The sequence below is a fragment of the Canis aureus genome, chromosome 4, assembly GCF_053574225.1.
Source record: "Canis aureus isolate CA01 chromosome 4, VMU_Caureus_v.1.0, whole genome shotgun sequence".
In the NCBI taxonomy this organism is placed as follows: Eukaryota; Metazoa; Chordata; class Mammalia; order Carnivora; family Canidae; genus Canis; species Canis aureus.
In genome coordinates, this window is record NC_135614.1 from 48,171,248 (window position 1) to 48,191,810 (window position 20,563).

General features: G+C 33.9%; 1 protein-coding gene and 1 long non-coding RNA gene across 6 annotated transcripts in view; both read right to left on the minus strand.

The window, feature by feature from the left end:
• The window catches only part of LOC144312683 (uncharacterized), a 2,041,845-nt gene that overhangs the window by 1,349,966 nt on the left and 671,316 nt on the right, over nt 1–20,563 (minus strand). The gene's annotated exons all lie outside the window — the stretch shown is intronic.
• On the minus strand, nt 13,911–19,602 carry LOC144311877 (uncharacterized). The gene is made up of 3 exons (XR_013377369.1): nt 19,101–19,602; nt 17,432–17,505; nt 13,911–14,169 (listed from the first exon to the last, which is right to left on the minus strand). It is a non-coding gene; the product is annotated as an uncharacterized LOC144311877 (long non-coding RNA).

Here is a 20,563-nt window from a genome sequence, read left to right on the forward strand (position 1 = left end):
ATATATAAAAAGAATAATATAGCTTTACCAGGTGGAGATTAACCTACAAATGCAAGGCTGATTTAATATTTGAAAATAAATTAAATTAATTTTACATATATTTCTTAAATATTTTATTCTTTTAAATCATCTTTACACCCAACATGGGGCTCGACTTCACAATCCCAATATCAAGAGTCCAATGCTCTACCAACTGAGCCAGCCACTTGCCTCAACATATTTTTACAGTAAAGAAAAATACATATGATTATCTCAGTTGATGCAAAAAGTACGTGAAAAAAAATTAATGTGCATTCATGAAATGAACTCTCAGCAAATTCTTAATACACAAGAACTTACTTAACTCAGTAATGGTTATATATATATGTATATAAAACCTAGAGCTAAAAAGACATTTAATGATGAGTTCCTGAATGATTTCTACCCCAGTTCAAAAACAAGGCAAGAAGATCCTCTCTCATCACTCCTATTCAACATGTACTAGAAGTCCTAGGGTGTGCAATAAAACAAGAAAATTAAATAAAAGATATACAGATTAGAAAGCAAGAATTAAAATTGTACCTATTTATAGACGATGACTATCTACCTAGGAGAATTCCAAATAATTTCCAAAAAAAAAAAACCTTCTAGAACTAAAAATTGACTTTTAGCAAAGTTACAAGGCAAGGTCAATGTAGAAAACTCAATTACATCTATATAAACTAGCCATGCTCAATTAAAATTTGAAATAAAAAATACCATCTATAATTACATCACAAAAACAAAGAAATATTTAGGTATAATGTAAAAAAAATATGTTCAGGATTTTTGTGTTAAAAACTAGAAAGTACTAATGAAATAAATAAAAGAAAATCTAAATAAATGGAGAGATATACTGTGTTCATGTATTGGAAAATTTGATATTGTTAAGATGTCATTTCTCCACAAATAGATCTAGAGATTCAATTCAATCTCAATCAAAATCCCAGCAGGAATCTTCATAGATATGGACAAGTTGATTCTAACATTTGTATAGAAAAGTAACTAAACTAGAAAAGTCAGAACAAATTTGAGAAAGTAGAGCAATGTTTGAAGAGAATCAGGAAATTAGTATTTTCTCAAATTCTTAATCTTTGTTCTCAAGATATCTATCAATTGCAAGGGGACAGATAATAGGTTTAATGTGGAAAAATCCAGGGGTCTTCACTTTAACCGAGTTATCAGGTAAATTTCACCTGAGATACACCATATCAAGAACAGGGATGGCCTGGCAAAGGCACATCAGTTTTGCCCCAAATGCATAATTTCCATCTCTACATGAGAAATCATGAGATCACTCAAATTGCAAGACATTCTGCAAAATAAGTAGCCAGAATTCTTGAAAGTGTTAAATCAGGAAAGATAAGGGGAGACTAAGGAACTCCTATACTTTAGAGGAGACTAAAGTAAGACATGACAGCTAAATGCAATATGGGACCCTGGAAGAGAAGAAAGGATGTCCGTGAAAAAAAAAAAAAAAAAGAAGAAAGAAAACAATTGTGAAATCTAAATAATGTCTGTAGTTCAGTTAATACCAATGTTAAATTTTCATTTTGACAAATGTCCCATAATAATGTTAGATGATGCCATTAGGGAGAACTAAGCTATATGTCTACCAGAAATTAACTTTCTTCTAAGTCTAAAATTATTTCAAAGTGGGAAGTAAAAAAAAAAGAGAAAAAAAAGAAAAAAAAACTTGTTTTTTAAAGATTTTATTTATTCATGAGAGACACATGGAGAGAGGCAGAAACACAAGGAGAGAGAGAAGCAGGCTCCATGCAGGGAGCCCGACGTGGGACTCGATCCTAGGTCCCCAGGATCAAACCCTGGACTGAAGGAGGTGCTAAACCACTGAGCCACCTGGGCTGCCCAAAACTTAAGTGTTAATCATTACTTAGAAACATTTATTAACCAAGTGTCTCATAACCTCCTTGGTTTAAGAATAGTACACAGAATAAAGGACATAGTTTTTGCATTTATATGACATGATCACAATGATACAAACAGGCTTTTGAATAAATAGCTTATATTGCAGTGTGTAGTATTTTTGTCAGATAAACCTATTTTTAAACATTGTACTTATTTAGAACTTTTTTTTTCACCACTAATTACGGTAGAAAAGACACAAGAGCAGTAAAAATGTTTCAGGGATTTTAAAGTAAGGATGGTGACAATGCTCATCATCTAAAATGGAAAAAGAAAGGTGATGGTGAAAAGGAGAGTTGCAAAAAGCAGGAAATAGAATGCAGGTGTATCATCTTAGTATTATAAAAATAAGAGAGACAAAAAAGCCATAGAGGCTATCATTCATCAATAGTTTATTAATTCCATCCAATTTCTAAGAAAGTATCTTTTCACTTGTCTGATTTCATTCCTCCTTTGATTGGTTATGCATCTTTCTGTAAGTAACTTTTTGTTTCTTTATATATCCCCAACTTAACTCAAAAGACGTGTGAAAATTCTACACTGAAATTAATTGTCCTCTAATCATATTCACCTTTTTAGTTGCAAGTGTAAGAAATTCAACTCAAACTGAATTAAGCAAAAATAAACTGATTTTATTCAAGTAGATTAAAAATCTAGACAACAGAATTATCTTTAGCCTCTGCTAAATCTAAATCTCAAATCTTCATTAGGGTACCTCTGTCTCCAACTCTTTCTCTGTTTTTCTCGGGGTGGGGGGCTTCATTAAGTGGACTTTATTCACATGGTTGGAACACTGATCTCCAGCAGCTTAACTATTTTGTTCCTTATTGATAGATAACTTTTTTTTTTTTAAGCTTCTCAAAACAGCGAGGAAATTATGGCCTGTTGTGGCATGTGTTCTGAATCTATCCCATACCTAGTGAGTTGGAAAGGCATAACTGATAAGATGTGTTATTTCTTGCTCTGGGGCAGGATGTGTGATTTTACCTGGCCAAATCACATGGACAGAGCAAGATTCTCATAAAAAGTTGTGATACTTTAAAGGAAAGAAAGTTGGATAAAACCCCATATATATCCATTGTGATTATTATTATTATTATTTTTAATTTTGACTGTGATTATCATCATTATTTCCCCTAGAAATGTATACCCTCAGAAGCAAATGGTTTCCTGCAATTTTTGCCTTAGTACAAACTTTTACTTTGTTCTCTTATCTCTCTCCTATTTAAATATCATAAAATGAGAGGCGAATATATATAAAATAGAAATGGAAAACATTTACACCATAATTTAAACATGCAAAATAAAATACAGTATTTTTCAAACGTTTAAAGACATTCACATACAAAATGGACGATGCAATTTATGGAGAATATAAATGCTCAAGAACCTGTATTTCACACCTTAAGAAAAATGATGTGCAAGTTCTTCTTTGCACTATTAGAGCTGAAATATATGCACATTGTTTTTCAAATTTCATTTTCCATGTGAATGGTTTTCTTTTCTGAGCATAGTAATTAGTTGCATATATTTCTCCTTAGAATATGAAAGAGAAAACAAGTAAACAATCCACCTACATCTTTTGTTTTATGTTAAGAGGAATATTGTACTAAAGAACAAGGGGGGGGGGAGTTAAACAAACATTATTAATATTTATGCAGTCTAATCTACCCATTGTTATATTCTGGCTCTCTATTTCTTTTGTTGTACAAAAATCATGTTTCTATGAATTTAAATGTAGTTAACTTTGTGCAATTACTTTTGCAAAGAAACACTATACTTTTAGATTTTACCTAAAATGGAAACAATTGAAAATTGAATTTGGTGCCTGTGCAGAACCATATCACTTTATTTTTTATTGAAGCCCTATTTTTATTAGGAGGAAGGTGCAGATTATAATAGTTAAGTGCAATTAAATTGCATTAATCCTTATCAGAAAGTGTAAATTAAAAAATAAATAACTTCACTCAACTTAGAAATAGAGACTTGCTTAATATAAAAGAAATTGCAAATTATATATCCCCAAATTAGAATTAAAAAATTGCAAATTATATATCCCCAAATTAGAAATATGACTGTTTCTGCTTATAATATTATTTTCATTTCTTCATTATAAATTAACATCAGTCTTCTAAAAAAGTTAATACCATACTTAGGATAGTCCTCTTTTTATCCTACCCATCTTTTCCCTGTAATCTCCTATAAAACTGGTTCCAATGATTCAGACATTATTCCATGGATCATTTCTAGATCCAGAGCCAGTTCTGACAGATATACTGAAAGCTAATAGCTATTTTGTTTTAATTTTCACCATTTTCTAGGTATTCTTCAAATTTTGTATATGTGAGATGGTTTTTAAAATGTATCCTTACTCAGCTCATCAGAGGCACTAAGACCCTTAGTGCCTTCCACTTTCCATTGTGATATGCTACCTGTCCAAAGCAGGTACCCAAGAACCCAAGAATGTGTTGTGTAAACTTTAGTTGACCATCACCCCTAGATTATAAAAAATGTTGGAGCCACTCAAAGAAATTTAGAAATTCATGAGAACATGAATTTGGAAATTAGGAAATTCATGAGAACATGGAAAGAACTGATGGTGTATTATGAGTACTAATTCCCCTATCTATCAGGGAGTAAAGCCTAGTGAAGGATAGCTTTAGAAGTCCATTCCTAGTGAGATCATCTGATTTATAGGCTCAATATAACTGAGTGAGATTGAAGAAAAGGAACTGACCAGATAAGATGAGGTGGTTCCTCTAAAATTTGAGAAAAATGGTGGATCACATTGCACTTGAAGTGTATACACTGGGTCTTGAAATAATGTCAGTCTATGGTTGTCCAAAATTGTGACCTGGTAGGACCTTCAAGGGTAAGATGACTTCAGGAAAAAGAGCCCAGGGCTGGGGAAGAATCAGATAATTTAGATCCTGGAACATGGAATTTTGAGGAGTAGGAGGATTTATGAAAAATAATATAAAGGGTATCTTAGTTTTGAAAATTAACAAAAACATAACCATGTAACCAAATTGCTAAGTTCCCTCCCAGAGCTTGAGAAGGTCCCTGAGTTTCGGTTCATTAACTTTGGGAAATATCAATTGGAACTAGAACTTCAGATGAGTAGGCTGAGGGAAAAATTATAACCCATTGGTGGAGATTTAACTGTCCACGTCATAGTACCTCCAAAGAGACCACAAAATAAACCATGAGAAAGATAGAGAGTAAATTTTTCTGATGTACCTAGAGAGCTTCATTATGAATCTTACTATGCAGCTCCTATTAATATTCCAATTTTATAAATAAAAAAGGAATTCAGAAAGTTAAAACAACTTGACTAAGTTTACAGTCAAAAGAGTAAATGAAGATTCATATACATGACTGGCTGACTTCGGAAAGGGCAGTTGGAATACTTTTAATTGTCATGTTGCATTGCTTCAACAGAGCCTAACCATGATCTCCTCAAGTTCTAGAGCTCTAACCAGAAACAGAGCCCCTGTGAGTTATTAACTCTGACCTTAAATTTTGGCTGTCTTGAACCTGCTCTCTGACTCTTAAGAAACCTTGATCTACAAACCATCTTAATCTCAGTCTTGTATTTCTGTTTTTGTCTCTCACCTCTAAACCACCATTATACCTGGTAGTTTTGGCAAAAGAACTATGGCAAAAGAACATTTTTTTACCTAAAACACCCCAGCAACCTAAATGTCTCTAAAACTTTGCAGCCTGTATTTAAATGATAACATATTTAAACATTTCACTTATACAGTATTCACCAGATACTTACACAATACATACTTACACAATACAGATATGTACTAACAGACTTCTATATATAAGATACTATGTTTGAGCTTTAAAAGGGGGAACACTGATACATGAATTAAGGGGACAGTACAAGAAAATAGGTATGAGGCAATAGGATTGGTCAGAGACAAAACGGACTTTGTGGATCCTGTGAATGTTGGTTAAAAAGAACTTGAAGAGACCGGGGCCTAAATAATACAAGAGGAAGGGATCCAGTATTCTTTCCTCCTTTACCTTTCTTTTTTTCTTCTCACTTTCTGGACTTTCGATTTTTTTTTTTTTTTTTTTTTTGGACTGTAAATTTGTATGGCATTTGACTTTAAGGTTGTGATTGAAGTGAATTCCATCACTGATGTTGTTAGAATGCAATATTCATTTTCCAATAATAATTTCCATCAGTCATGGTCAATGAGGAAACTTCTAATCAAACAATCACAGCTCAACACACTCCTAGGACTTTAGTCCTGAGCATAAATTTCAAAGAAGTATGACTGTGTGATATGGGAAGACATTAGTACACACGTGGTGCTTTGTTTCTTTGTTTTTCCCTTACCCTGCTTGACACTGCCATCCTCCACCTAAATCAATTTCTACAAACTAGAGAGGAAGGGGAGTTGGAGTAGAACATAAAAGGATTAAACATTGATCAGAAGCTTTGCATCCTGCAGGACATCTAGAGTTAGCTGGAGAGTGGAATAAAACTCTCATATACGTTAGAGTAGTGAAAAGTAAAAATGAATTGTGCTTCACCTTTTGTCTGGTACACAACCCACAGAGTCCCCCACACAGTCAGGATATGAAATAAAAGAACAGATTGCTACCTAAAGAACTTGGGAGAGCCTTTCAAAACCTACATGTAAACACAGTATGTTGCTGTAAGCAGCCATGTTTTTTTTTTTTTTTTTTCCAGTGTGGTTATGAACAGCATGAATAAATAGCATTATCCCAAACAGATCTTAAGTTTGGACCAGAAGAGTGATTCTCCAAAGCTATAATGGACAGTAGAGCTAGTGACCAAGTGAGAACATGGATTTCTTGGTGCCAGATATCAACCTTTTATGATCAGGCCCAGTGGGTGAGTCACACCATGAAGGATGAAAAAGTGGTGCCAGGACTTTCTTCCATACAATAGCATTATGCAAATCATAGAAACCACCTCATCCAACCCACCCTGGGTTTGATGCCATCTCAGAAAAGAGATGAGAGCAAAAAAGAGGAGAGCAGGCTCTGATGGAGTTTCAACCTAACATAACTGAGAAACTGGACATTAAATATTCTGCTATATACATAATAGTTAATTTGAATTGTAGAAAAAAACAAAGCACATTTCTCTTGCACCTGAATTTGTTCCCTGAAAATATCATACTTGCTAAAGGAGTTTATCAACGTTCATGTAATTGATCTATGGCTCAAGTTAATTCTTTTTATGGAGTAATTGAATATTCATGAAACTGCAGCTATATTCTAATTATGATTCTCTGTCAGTATTTTAAATTCAGACTAGACAGGCACCCATATATTCCCAAGGGAATGGGAGCTGGTCTTGATAAATATTAGCTGGTCTTGATAAACGAAGCCTCAAGAAATGCATCCTCAACTCAAGTGAAAGTCACAGGAAAACTGTCCAAGTACCACATTGGTAAAAGACTCTGAGGGTGTAAATGAATTAAAATTTCACAATGATATTTTCTTTTCCAAAAAAGACAGACTTATTCTCAATATTTGGCTTCATTTAGAACAGTTAGAGGCAGTGACACATCTTGATTAACAGAAAAGGTTGTAGCTGAAAATTTGCTGAGAAGTCGTTACTTTCAGCTATAATATTTTATAACCATGATTTTTTTTAATCCTGGGAGGAAATTTTATTATCTTTCTAATAATTTTGACTTTCTAAAAGTTAAATCCCATTTATAAATATTCTAAAATATTAAACAATCTTTACTACTATAATACATGCTAAGATGTAATGCAGGTGGGGTGGGAAGAAGAAAGGTGTTAATTGATTAAAAATATTAGTTTTGAGTAGAGGATTATAGAGGATGTCAAAGCTTAGTTCTATTAAAAGATTCAGTGCCAAATTATACACTGTATTAAACAACATAAGAAGCATTAAAAATTAACAACTCAGCATTAAGTCCTGATTATATTGTCAATGAAGATAATAACTGGGAGGGTTTAAAATAAAGTTTTCAATAAAGGAAACAATTTCATTACTTCAAGTGTTTCTATGATGTGTTTTTTACTTAAACTTTTATTTAAAATTACATAACATTAATCATAAACCCATGAAATATGGCTTAAGGAGAAAATGCATGTGGAATGCAGTTATATGTGAATTGAAAATTGGTGATGTCACAGATACAGACTGGTACAGCTCTTTATTTTTTCCTCCAGTCCTAGAACTGATGATGTCACCCCATACGAATTCTGGAGGACAGAATACCAGAGGATACTTGTGATGTGGCACTGCCAACTTAACAAATACTCAAGGTTGAAATGTAGAAAGAATCAAGATTATGACCCATTAACCAAAGTCTCAGACATACATTTCAGAGAATGATGAACCATATTTACACTATTTACATATTTTATATATTAATTTGCCAACTTGCTTGAAAAATACACATAGTAATGTTTGACAATTGAAATAAAGTCGTAATTCCTAATATCACTATCATCACTTCTGTTTCCTTCTATTAATCTACTAATTAAATAATTAGCACTTAATGAGCAGTTACTTTGTGACTGACAATGTGCTAAAATTTTTGTATAACTTGAGCCTTAAAAAAAAAATAAAGTAAGGACTATTATTATACACTTAGAGTAAAGATGTATAGGTAAGACACAGATATAAGAGAAACAAAGACCTTGTTCCCAATACACTTCACTTTGTATCTTTTGTCCTCTTGCTTCCTTTTTAAATAAAAAATATAGTATCAACTATTTAATCTTTCTTTTGACATTTCCTTTCTTCTACACTTAACATAATATGCTTATATTGTTAGTTATTATTTTCACTTTTTGATACTTATTGTGCAATATTTACTAAAAAATAAGAGGATTTAACTTTTTGTATAACATGTCCTCAAAACAGTTATTTTCCCTTACATCCAAAAAAAAAGCACGGTTTACAGATGGTGACATTCCTTTCTTTATACAATTTTTTTCTTGGAGTTAATTGACTATTATTTAGTTTGCTTAGTTTTGGATATTCTTTTCTCCAATTCAATTTCACAATTTCTGGAGAAATGTACTATAAATACATCAGACATCTTAAGTATACTTTAGATACAATGTAAGAATTCACTTTTTATTTTTCTCAGAAGCATTGACCATGAAACTGGTTGTCTTCCCTTAACAATTCGGAATGATAATTTCTAGAGTTTTTCCATGGTTGTTCCTGTATGACCTTTAAATAGCATCTTGATTTGGGGAAAGTGGATAGCTCAGTTGGTTGAATGTTTCATTCTTGATTTCATCTTCGGCCATGATCTTGTGGTAGTGAGATTGGACCCCACTTGGGCTCCATGCTCAATGCAGAGTCTGCTTAAGATTCTGTCTCTCCCTCTCCCTCTGTCCTACCCTGTGATTGCTCTATCTCTAAAATAAATAAAATCTTTTTTAAAAGATAAATAAATAGGGATCCCTGGGTGGCGCAGCGGTTTGGAGCCTGCCTTTGACCCAGGGCGCGATCCTGAAGACCCGGGATCGAATCCCACATCAGGCTCCCGGTGCATGGAGCCTGCTTCTCCCTCTGCCTGTGTCTCTGCCTCTCTCTCTCTCTGTGACTATCATAAATAAATAAAAATTTAAAAAAAAAAAAGATAAATAAATAGCATCTTGATCATTATCTCTCATCTTTAACTTTTTAGAAAATTCTTATAAAATTCAGTAAAACATCAAGTTCTGGATTGATCTCATTCTCTCTATTCTCCTAAGACTATAATGGTATGTCTGTTAGAAATTTCATTATGTCCCATATGTCTCTTTTTTCCTTTCTTTGCTTCAAAATCATTCCAATTCACTAATTCTCTCTTCTACAAGTCTAATCTCCTGGGGGTTTTGTTGTTGTTGTTGTTGTATTTTGTTTTGTTTTAAGACTTTATTTATTTATTTATTCATGAGAGACATAGAGAGAGAGGCAGAGACATAGGCAGAGGGAGAAACAGGCTCCTCATGGGGAGTCTGATGCAGAACTTGATCCTAAGACCCCAGGATCCGGCAGCCCGGGTGGTTCAGCGGTTTAGTGCCACCTTCAGCCCAGGGCATGATCCTGAGACCTGGGATCGAGTCCCACATCAGGCTCCCTGCATGGAGCCTGCTTCTCCCTCTGCCTATGTCTCTGACTCTCTCTCTCTTTCTCTCTATTCTCTCTCTCTGTCTCTCATGAATAAATAGATAAAATCTTTAAAAAAAAAAAAAGAAAAAGAAAATGACCCCGAGATCATGACCAGAGCCAAAGGGATATGCTCAACCACTGAACCATCCAGGTGCCTCTAATCTCCTATTTTATTAAGTTTTTAATTCGGTTATATTTTTCTGTATTAGAATGTAAATTTGATTCTTTCTTTTTTCTTTTTATGGATCCCTGCCAGCCAGCTATTTTTCCTGAAAATATGAACATGATCACTTAAAGTCTCATGTCTGATAACATCAATATATGCAACACCTGTGAACCTATTTCTATTGTCATTTCTCTTCTCTTGATTTTTGATGATTTTTTCATTGCCTTCTGGTATGAATATTTTTTAATTAAATATGGACCACTACATATGTGTCTATAAATATATATACAAAACAACCCTTTCCCTCTGTTTTATATGGTGATGTTGTGCTCTCTTAGTTTGGTCTTCCCTTGTTGGACAAAGGATAACTATTCCTCATATGAATGGGATGGCTTTTCTCACTCTGCCCACAGGCATAATAAATGATTTGATTCAGGAGAAATAATTTCCATTTCATTATATAAATTTTATTAGGTAACTGCAGAGGTAAAAAGATTTGTATTGTTTTAATATTGTTTCATTACAAATTCAACACCCAAGAAACAAATAATCCAGTCATTAAATAGGCAGAAGACATGAACAGACATTTCTCCAAAGAAGACCTACACATAGCCAACAAACACATGAAAAAATGTTCAACATCATTTGCCATCAGGGAAATACAAATCAAAACTACAATGAGATACCACCTCACACCAGTGAGAATAGCTAAAATTAATAAGACAGGAAAGGGGAACCCTCTTGCACTGTTTGTGGGAATGCAAGCTGGTACAGCCACTCTGGAAAACAGTGTGGAGGTTCCTTAAGAAGTTAAAAATAGAGCCACCTATGACCCAGCAATTGCACTTTTGGGTATTTACCCCACAGATACTGATGTAGTGAAATGCTGGGACCTGCACCCCAATGTTCATAGAAGTAATGTCCACAATAGACAAACTATGGAAGGAGCATTGATGTCCTTTGACAGATGAATGGATAAAGAAGATATGGAATGGAATATTAGCCATCAGAAAAGACGAATACCCACTATTTGCTTCAATGTGGATGAAACTGGAGGGTATTATGCTGAGTAAAATAGGTTAATTAGAGAAGGAAAATCATCATACAGTTTTACTCATATGTGGAATATAAGAAATAGTGAAAGGGACTATAAGGGAAAGGAGGGGAACTAAATGGAGAAAAATTAGAGAGGAAGACAAACCATGAGATACTCCTAACTCTGGGAAACAAACAAAGGGTTGAAGAAGGGGAGGAGTGTGGGAGGGATGAGGTGCCTGGAAGACAGGCACTGAGGAGGTCACTTGATGGGATGACTATTGAGTGTTATACTATATATAATTTATGTTGGCAAATTGAATTTAAATTTCAAAAAAGGAAAAAAGAGATGAATGAATGAATGAATAAATAATTTCTCTTTCCAGCTAACTACAATAAAAAATAACCCTAAAAATTCACCTACTGATGTCCAACCATAGCTCAATCATGACAGTCCCCAGGGCTTTTCTAATAAGCCCATCTACACCTACTTCCACTGGTTGAGTTGATTCCTTACCAAGATTCAATTCTATATTTCTTAAAATTATCTGCATGAGTTGTACCTATTAATACAACTATAAATTTTAATTAGATTATTTAAAATAATGGAAAATGAATTAAAAAACAAAATAAAAAAACTAAGTTGACACTTTGAAAAAGCTTGATGAATGTAAGTTGATTTTAAAAGTCCTAAGGAATTAGGTATAGGTAAGAAAACTGCGAAAGTTCTGTAAGAACATTTTAAACATCATCTAGAAAATGTGCACTCAGATTTGCAATTATCTTTAAGTACACACACACACATAGACAAATGAATAACAAGTAATATATTAACATATCTCTGAGCTAGATGGCCATTTTATATTATCCTACCTGAAAACTTCCTGTAATTTAATGTATTACTTTTATAAAATGGAAAAAAAAATCTATTACTCTTTGTAAAACTTGAAGGAATAATGCTTGTGTATTTCTTTTTATGAAATTTGAATTATATCCAGTGTTTGTATACTTTCTGTAAAAAGTCAGTATTAGCCACAATATCACTGATGAAATTATACAAAATGAAATATGTTCTAGGAATCATTCATATATGTTTTTATGTTTGAAGGTACAATATTTATTCATGTAAAATTTTTGCACAATTGGTCTTAGATGGCTTACGATAACTATAGCAACTGTTTTCTGAGAAAATAATCAAGATAAAATATGTTCAGGAAAATGTAAGGCTGAGTACAGAAGTACACATGCCACCTGATACTTTTCAGTTAATAGAAGATGGTGACACTTTTGATTCTTTGCTTCTCTGAAAGTAAACAAAAAGGAAACAGCATTAGTTACTGTATTCACAGGCTCTGGGACTCAGCTATGGAAAGGAATTGACAGGTCACTAAGTATTCAATGATTTCAATCAGTAGCATATAAAAATGATACTGATGGTCTATATCATTTCACAACAATTATTATCATTTCTTTCCTGTTGATAAAGGCATTTCTTCATCTTGTATAGAAATTTTTGAATTAGAAGTTTTACTCTAAAATATTGTACGAGATAGAGTTTGGTCATATGTGAAAACAATACTATCTGTATACACATGAAGCAGCAAACCAAGCATGCCACACAACTAACAGAATAAAAGATAACAGATAAAGATATCAAATTTTTTAGAAAAGTTCTCTGTTTAAGCTTTAAATTGTCCCAATTATCTAATATGTGATACAACAATTGATTCAACTACATGTTAATTAAGAAAAGAAAACATGAGCACATGGAGAAATTACTTTTAGAGCCATTCTAACTCTTAGGAATTGCAAGTGTTTAAATACAGTTCAGAGTGGGAATCTTGTAATATGAAGTAACACATAAATGACAACCTCCAAAAGTGGATATTATGTTTCTCAAAATGAAAAATCTGCTAAAACAATCCTTACTATAGCACAAGTGAGAAATATCATACACACACACACACACACACACACACATCCCTTAAATCAGAAAATATCTGTTCTATATTTCATGTGGAGATCATTATTGAAAATATAGGTCAATTAATTTCTTCTGTTAATTTTTCATTTTTCAGGGATTACTTAGATCATCAGATTCTATTTAAAAAATTTATTGGTGAAAACAATGAAATCAATGTTAAATAATTATATTTTTTTTAAAAAGACAAAAAGTAACTTTACTGTGCTCCTAAGTTCAGCTTCTTTTTCTGGCTTGATATCATTGCACACCTATCAAGGCATTACTCATGCTTTAAGATTCAGTGTGCTAACTTCTTCATCTCATCTATGCCATCTCATAATCTCCTTGGCAGATGTCACCTCCTTTCCTTTCAGAATTGCCATAATCCCAATTCATGCCAGGGCCAGGGAAAGAAACTTCCAAATGTCTCTTCATATTATATTATTTCTTGTAGGTCTATCATCTCTACTTTACTACACGCAAGTGCTTTCATTACTCACGTTTAGCAATAAAAGGTCTGCGAGGTCAGCCTCCACTATACACTATAGTATTTATTTATAACATTGTGTATTGAACTACTGTGCTAATAGAGCAACATGATATAATAGATATGTTTAAACGGTGACATGAAGATAAAATCATATTTTTAATTACCTCCTAAGCAAGATTACAAATTTATATCACTAACAATAGTGGGTATTTTTTGTAAACACCAAATATCCTCTTAATAATTTGTTTTTGGCAACTTACAGGATGATCAGAATATAATTGTCTGACCTCATTATGTTGATGATCAATGGTTTATTATTAAATTTGTGACATCACTGTCATTTTTGCTGATTGCTTATGCTTGCATTATCAGAATGATCTCCATTTTTTTGTAAAACATTCATCCGTTTTGCAAAGTTGAGATTAAAGCTGCAAAATATGATACATGAGTTCACTACCAGGTAGACATAAATGTCAATAAGTAACAGTAAATTGAAAGCAAGAAGAAATGAAGGGTCCACTGCCATTCCTACTGTTTTAAAATCTCCACACTTCCCTAAATATACTTTATTGATCGTGTATAACATGAAACAGTCCATGTATGACACACACATCAATACCAGTGCCAGATGAACTCATCTAGTATTACAAATCTCCTTATTAACACTATAGGTTAAAAACAAATATAAAGAGTTCCAATATTGTGTTCAATATTTCAATAGATTGTGATGTCCAAGCCTTGGTTATGCACACACAACTTTAGAGACTGTAATTCTAAAGCACAGGTTTGATAATATCCCTCTACTTCATAAAAACTTGAGGGCTTTTCCATTGCTTTAGAAAATTATTTTCCCTTTTGAGATAATCCTATATGTCATAATTATTTTTAATATATGTGCCATATGTCCTAATAGCTTAGAAATACATATATTTACCAAATCTATACCATACCCTCCCATCAATGGGTTTCTGTTCTAGCTTTACCTTCTATCTTAAATACTACTCCAATTGCCATTTCCATTTGTTGAACTACCTCCCATTCTTCAAAGATCAACTCAAATATTATCTCAATGGAATTTCTTTATATTTGTTACATAAATTAATCTCTAATGTATATTTCATTTTGGTCATATTTCACTCATAAAACTAACCATGCAGTGATCAAGAGGAGGTGGATTTACACACAGCATCACTATTCCATTAGCCTTAGGCTAGAGGGAATGGACAGGTGTATTTAGGATCTTTTCTTGGCCCTTATTAGAGTTCTAACAGGAAACTGGCTGAAGGTCAACACTAGGAGCCTCAGGTTCACAATTTCTGAAATGATAGGCCTTCAAAATACATATGTTCAGCAAAATGACTAAAGTATCTTACTAATAAAATTAAATAGGGATCCCTGGATGGCTCAGCAGTTTTAGCGCCTGCCTTCGGCCCAGAGCATGATCCTGGAGTTCTGGTATTGAATTCCACGTTGGGCTCCCTGCGTGGGGCCTGCTTCTCCCTCTGCCTGTGTCTCTGCCTCTCTCTGTGTGTGTCTCTCATGGATAAATAAATAAAATCTTTAAAATTAAATTAAATAATGGTACTTTCAATTATGATATTTTTTCCCTTAACTTTAAGTATTTTGTTTTCCCCACAGATATTTCTTAAGTCTTGGGTACCCTAATGCTTACATGTACTAGAATACATAATTTCTCTTTTTTTTTTTTTTTTTTTTTTTAGTTACTTGAGGTTGAATATAGTTGTATTTCATTTTCTGTCAAAGTGCAAAATCATTTCTAGGAATGAACCACTGTGAGAGCCCATATTCTACATTAGTAATTGACAACATTTTTCTATAAAGGGACAGGTAGTGAATGTTTTAGTGTTTGTGAGTCATAGGGTCTTGGTTGTAACTATTCAGCTCCGATGCTGTAAATCATACATAAACAAATGAGCCTGAATGTATTTCAATACACTTTTGTCTACAGACACTGAAGTTTTAATTTAATATACTTTTTGTGTGTCAAGAAATATTCTTCTTTTGACTTTTTTTCAAACATTTAAAAATGTTAAAAGCATCCACAGCTCAAAGGCTGTACAAAAACAGTCAGTGGACTAAATTTGAATCATGGCCCTTAGTTTGCCAGATCTAGTCCTAGATCACTGATTTACAAATCAGGTTGTGTTCTGCCCTAAGCACTAATTTGTGGGGCAAATCAGAAGTGAAGAAGATAGGGCAATCCGGGTGGCTCAGTAGTTTAGCGCCACCTTCAGCCCAGGGTGTGATCCTGGAGACCTAGGATTGAGTACCATGTCAGGCTCTCTGCATGGAGCCTGCTTTTCCCTCTGCCTCTCTCTCTCTCTCTCTCTCTCTCTCTGTCTCTCTCTCATGAATAAATAAATAAAATCTTAAAAAAAAGAAGTGAAGAAGATAAAGTCTGTATCAGAACATTATCATCTTTAACTTGTTTGTATGCTTGCTTGCTTGATTAATTTGGTAGATATATGTAGAAAGAGGGTTCCAGTTTTAATTTTTTCTTTTATTTGTTTTTATTTATTATTATTTTTTGAATACCACTCTTCTGGAAGAAGAAAAAGAACTAGGAATCTGAATAGGGTGAAGTCAGAAACAAAACAAGAAACTCACTTAAAGGATAAGCTTAATTATTCCTAGTATCTATTCTAATTGAAACAGCTAGGCCAAACTAAAAAGCCAGGGGTAGTCAGAGTAGCTTGGACTTAACCGGTGAGTGTGGTTAGATAAACTGTGCCTATCTAGATAGTGGCTAGAGTAGCAGAATGAGTAACTGGGTCAATTGGAGTAGCTGTGGGAATAGATGTAGCAATTGTGGAGAAGTCATTTTGGGGGAAATGAACTTCGGAGAACTGAAGGTAGAGAAAGGGATCCTTTTTTTGAATATAGGGATCAAAACTTTCTATGTTTGGTTTTAAATGAACTCAATTCTGATATCTAAAAAAATCTCTGTCACAATTCAACCTACCAAGACTGTAAACTGCTTGTATAAACTCACATTTATTAATTATTATATATTCTCTATGAGTCTATTATAATCTTCTAAATGCATTGATATTAAATTTGGTGTGATTTTTTAAAAAGCGACAATATACTATTAAAACATTGTACTGTCTCTCTCCCTAAAAAACAACAACAGAAGCCATGTGGGTGGCTCAGTCAGTTAAGCACTTGACTTTTGATTTGGCCTCAGGTCATGATCTTGGGATTGTGAGATCAAGGCCCATATTAGCTCTACACTGAACATGGAGCCTGTTTAAGATTCTCTTTCTCCCTCTACCCCTGTCCCCTCTCCCATGAAAAAAAACAAACAAAAAAGCAAAAAACAGTGTAAAGAAGGCTTGTCCAATAGGACCCACAGTGTTGATGAATAAAACTAAACTGCTAAGGAAATACATTATCAGAGTAAGTTGTACTTTTCAAGTTGTAAATCTGAAATAGAATAAAAGGCCTGGTTCCCCCTATTTTTGTTCATATGGATCAAGATAATACCAAAAGCAATAAACCTTAATTTCAAAAGCTCACTTGCTTCTAATATATTTCAGGACATATTCTCAAAGCTGATATATAAGAGGACATGTAGTTTGAATTTATGGCAGCCATTTGAATATCCTTTCTATTTTCCAAATATTAACTGTAGTCAGGCTATTAAACTGGTGAAATCTAAGAAATTACCTTGTCCACTGTAATATGGTTGAAGATATCTTGGCTGAAGAATTACTAAGTGACATACAGAATCCCTTTTCTATCTGTGATTAAAGGGAAAGAAAAACACAAAACAAATTCAGCAGAACAAAAGAAAGCAAGCGAGGGAGAGATGAGAGAAAGAATAAAAAGAAAGAAAGAAAGAAAGAAAGAAAGAAAGAAAGAAAGAAAGAAAGAAAGAAAAAAAAAGGAAAGAAAGAAAGAAAGAAAAGAGAGGGGGAGGAAGGGAGGCAGGCAGGAAGGCAGGAAGGCAGGCAGGAAGGAAGGAAGGAAGGAAGGAAGGAAGGAAGGAAGGAAGTGAGGAAGTGAGGGAGAGAGGGAAGGGGGGAAGGGAGGGAGGGAGGGGGAGAGAAGGAGAGAGGGAGGGAGGAAATTGGGACAGAGGGTGGAAGTTATTTTACTCTATTTTAAATACTTAAAAACACCTTTTGAGTAAGAAATTTGAGATGCTCTGAATTCTAAAAACCCATTTACTCTCTTAAAAATACAAGTCGTATTTTAAAAAGTCAAAGAGCATATATGACTGACAGCTTTTGAGAGTGTTTCTAGCTTTCCTCCTGATGGACTCTATTTTATCTTCCTGATTTAAGCTAAAATACAAAATAATAGTTTGTTGCCATTTTCAGCTTTAAATCATTGGACCTAAGGCTTAGATAAAGACACAAAATCAAGCCATTGAATTTGAAGCAAGATTCCACCTTTGAGGTCACTACAGCAATTAGCACTTCTACTACTATGTTAAAAATCACTTAATAGGACACTACTAAAAATATAACCCCTACAAATCAGATTATTTTCTTATGTTTTCATTGAAATGCCATGTGATGTAAGAGCAAGTAATTTTGCAATACTCTAGAGTCTAATTTACTTTTTTAACAAGTGCCGTGCTGAACAATGTTCTTTGACAAAAATAAATGGTTCTTTCACAGACTCTTTAAAACAAGGCAATATGCTCAAACTTGTGGAAAATATTTAAAGAAATATGAGTCCTAACATTTAAATATTTTTATTGATGGCTAAAATATATGGACAGGTAGTTTCTAACATATAAAGGACTCACCTACATGTCACCCCACTTTCTTCTACCTTGGATACACAATTTCCATTCTACCACCTGTGCTATAATTGCTGGTAAATAAAGCTGGGGTGGGGGGGGGCGGTTAACTTGCAAATTCATGAAGCTTATTTTTGGAAAGCACTGATTTAGGTCAGTGAGAGAGACCCAGTAGACTTAGAAAGAAAATCATTAGAAGATAGATCATAAATACAGAAGGCAGAAGAGAAGTGTCTCTATGGCTAACTTTCCTTGTTTCAAAAATTTCCCTAGGATTTATTAGGGCACTGGTATATATCCCAGCATACCAAGTAGCCTTCTCCTTTGAGATCAGTCTAGGAGCAATGTGCATTACTGAGGCAAACAGAGTGTTCTGAAATACCATTCATCTCTGCGTCTGAACACTAAGTGTAGATGCTTTGTGCCTACCCCAGCTTGTCTTAACCATGTTACACTCCCCTCCACAAGAAAGACCACATGTGAGGCACAGTGAGCTTGCCAAAGAGATGTTGGGTGGCCATCAGAACACTCAAATATAGTCCTTCCAGCAGGAGGCTAGGGCATTAGATGCTTGGTCTTATGTACCTCAGTCTATGGTTTCCCATCCATCTTCAAACTTCATGACTGGATGAAGAACTTTTACCCTTGTGACCCCACTGTGTCTTTGTTTAGCATTCAGTAGTAATTCTTTCCTGGTTTGACTAGAATTAAAACTCAATTATTCCCTCTTCTTCATTCCTTTAGTCCATGACTAACTGAGGCTTTCACTCTGCTCATTGGTCCTCCGAAATATAACAATTTTCTTTTCCAAACCACACTGTCTTGACTTGAGTCTATTGCAGGCAACCAGCCACATCCCAGATGTAACTCTCCTATGTATCTACTTAGTTTTTAACTCTACCTTCCCCTGCCCTGCTTTTCCTATCTACTTTCATCACACTACTTTTAGTAACTAGTTTTTTACTAGACCAAGTTCTAACGCATTTTCATAAAAACTAGCTAATCTTTCTTCTATCAATCATTTTGTTCTCCATTGATAGATGGGACTATCAGAGAGTAGTTTGCTCTCTTCACAGAAGTAAGGCAAAACAATTGGCTTCTGTATTGGAACCTTTGACAGGCTCCAAAATTCTAAATCTGATAAATTCTATGCCCTTTCTATGAAGAAAAAGGATAGATACTCTGCATAAATAATCATATTAACAACTATTTGTAGACCATCAACTCTGTGGTCAGATTCAGGAAACACAGCACCTACCATGCTATGTACAGGAGATATAGACCTGGACCAGATGGCAGGGGGAAGGAACTGCTCTCAATGAATTTACATCTTTGGAAGGTTACAGATATTGAAACATTGATAATATAATTGATTATTTAATCAGAGCTATTATACACACTATGAAGGGGACACATACAATATAAAAGAAAAGAAATTTTAAAAAAGACAAGCATATTTAAGGTCATGTACAACTTCCTTAAATTCCTCATAGAAATGGGGTTTAAGCTACGGTATCTAAGATAAATAAGAATTGCCTGGAAAGGGGTGAGTATAGGGCAAGAGATATGGTATTCCAAACAGAGAGAAGAGGTGTATTATACAAATATCCTGAGGCAAAAAAAAAAAAAAATAGTGTGATGCTTTCAAAGGACTGAAAGAAGGTACAGAATGTAGAATTGAGGAAGAAAGTTGCAACAAATGATAAAAGGCTCTTAAAGAAGACAAAGAGGAGATTGGTTGATCATATATGAATTTATAGACCATGGATAGGTTTTAGTTTTTATTCCAAGTATAGCTGGTAGTCATCTAATCCTCACTACACAAAGTATTATCCATGAAACACTAGCATCAACTGGGAACTTGTTAGAAATATAGAATCTCAGACTCCACCTGAGTTAACTAATCAAAATCATTTTACCAATCTTACTAAGTGATTTAAATACACTTCCCATTAAAGTTTAAGGAATACTGGGCAGCCGGGGTGGCTCAACGGTTTAGCACTGCTTTAGTCCAGGGCCTGATCCTTGATACTTGGGATTGAGTCCCA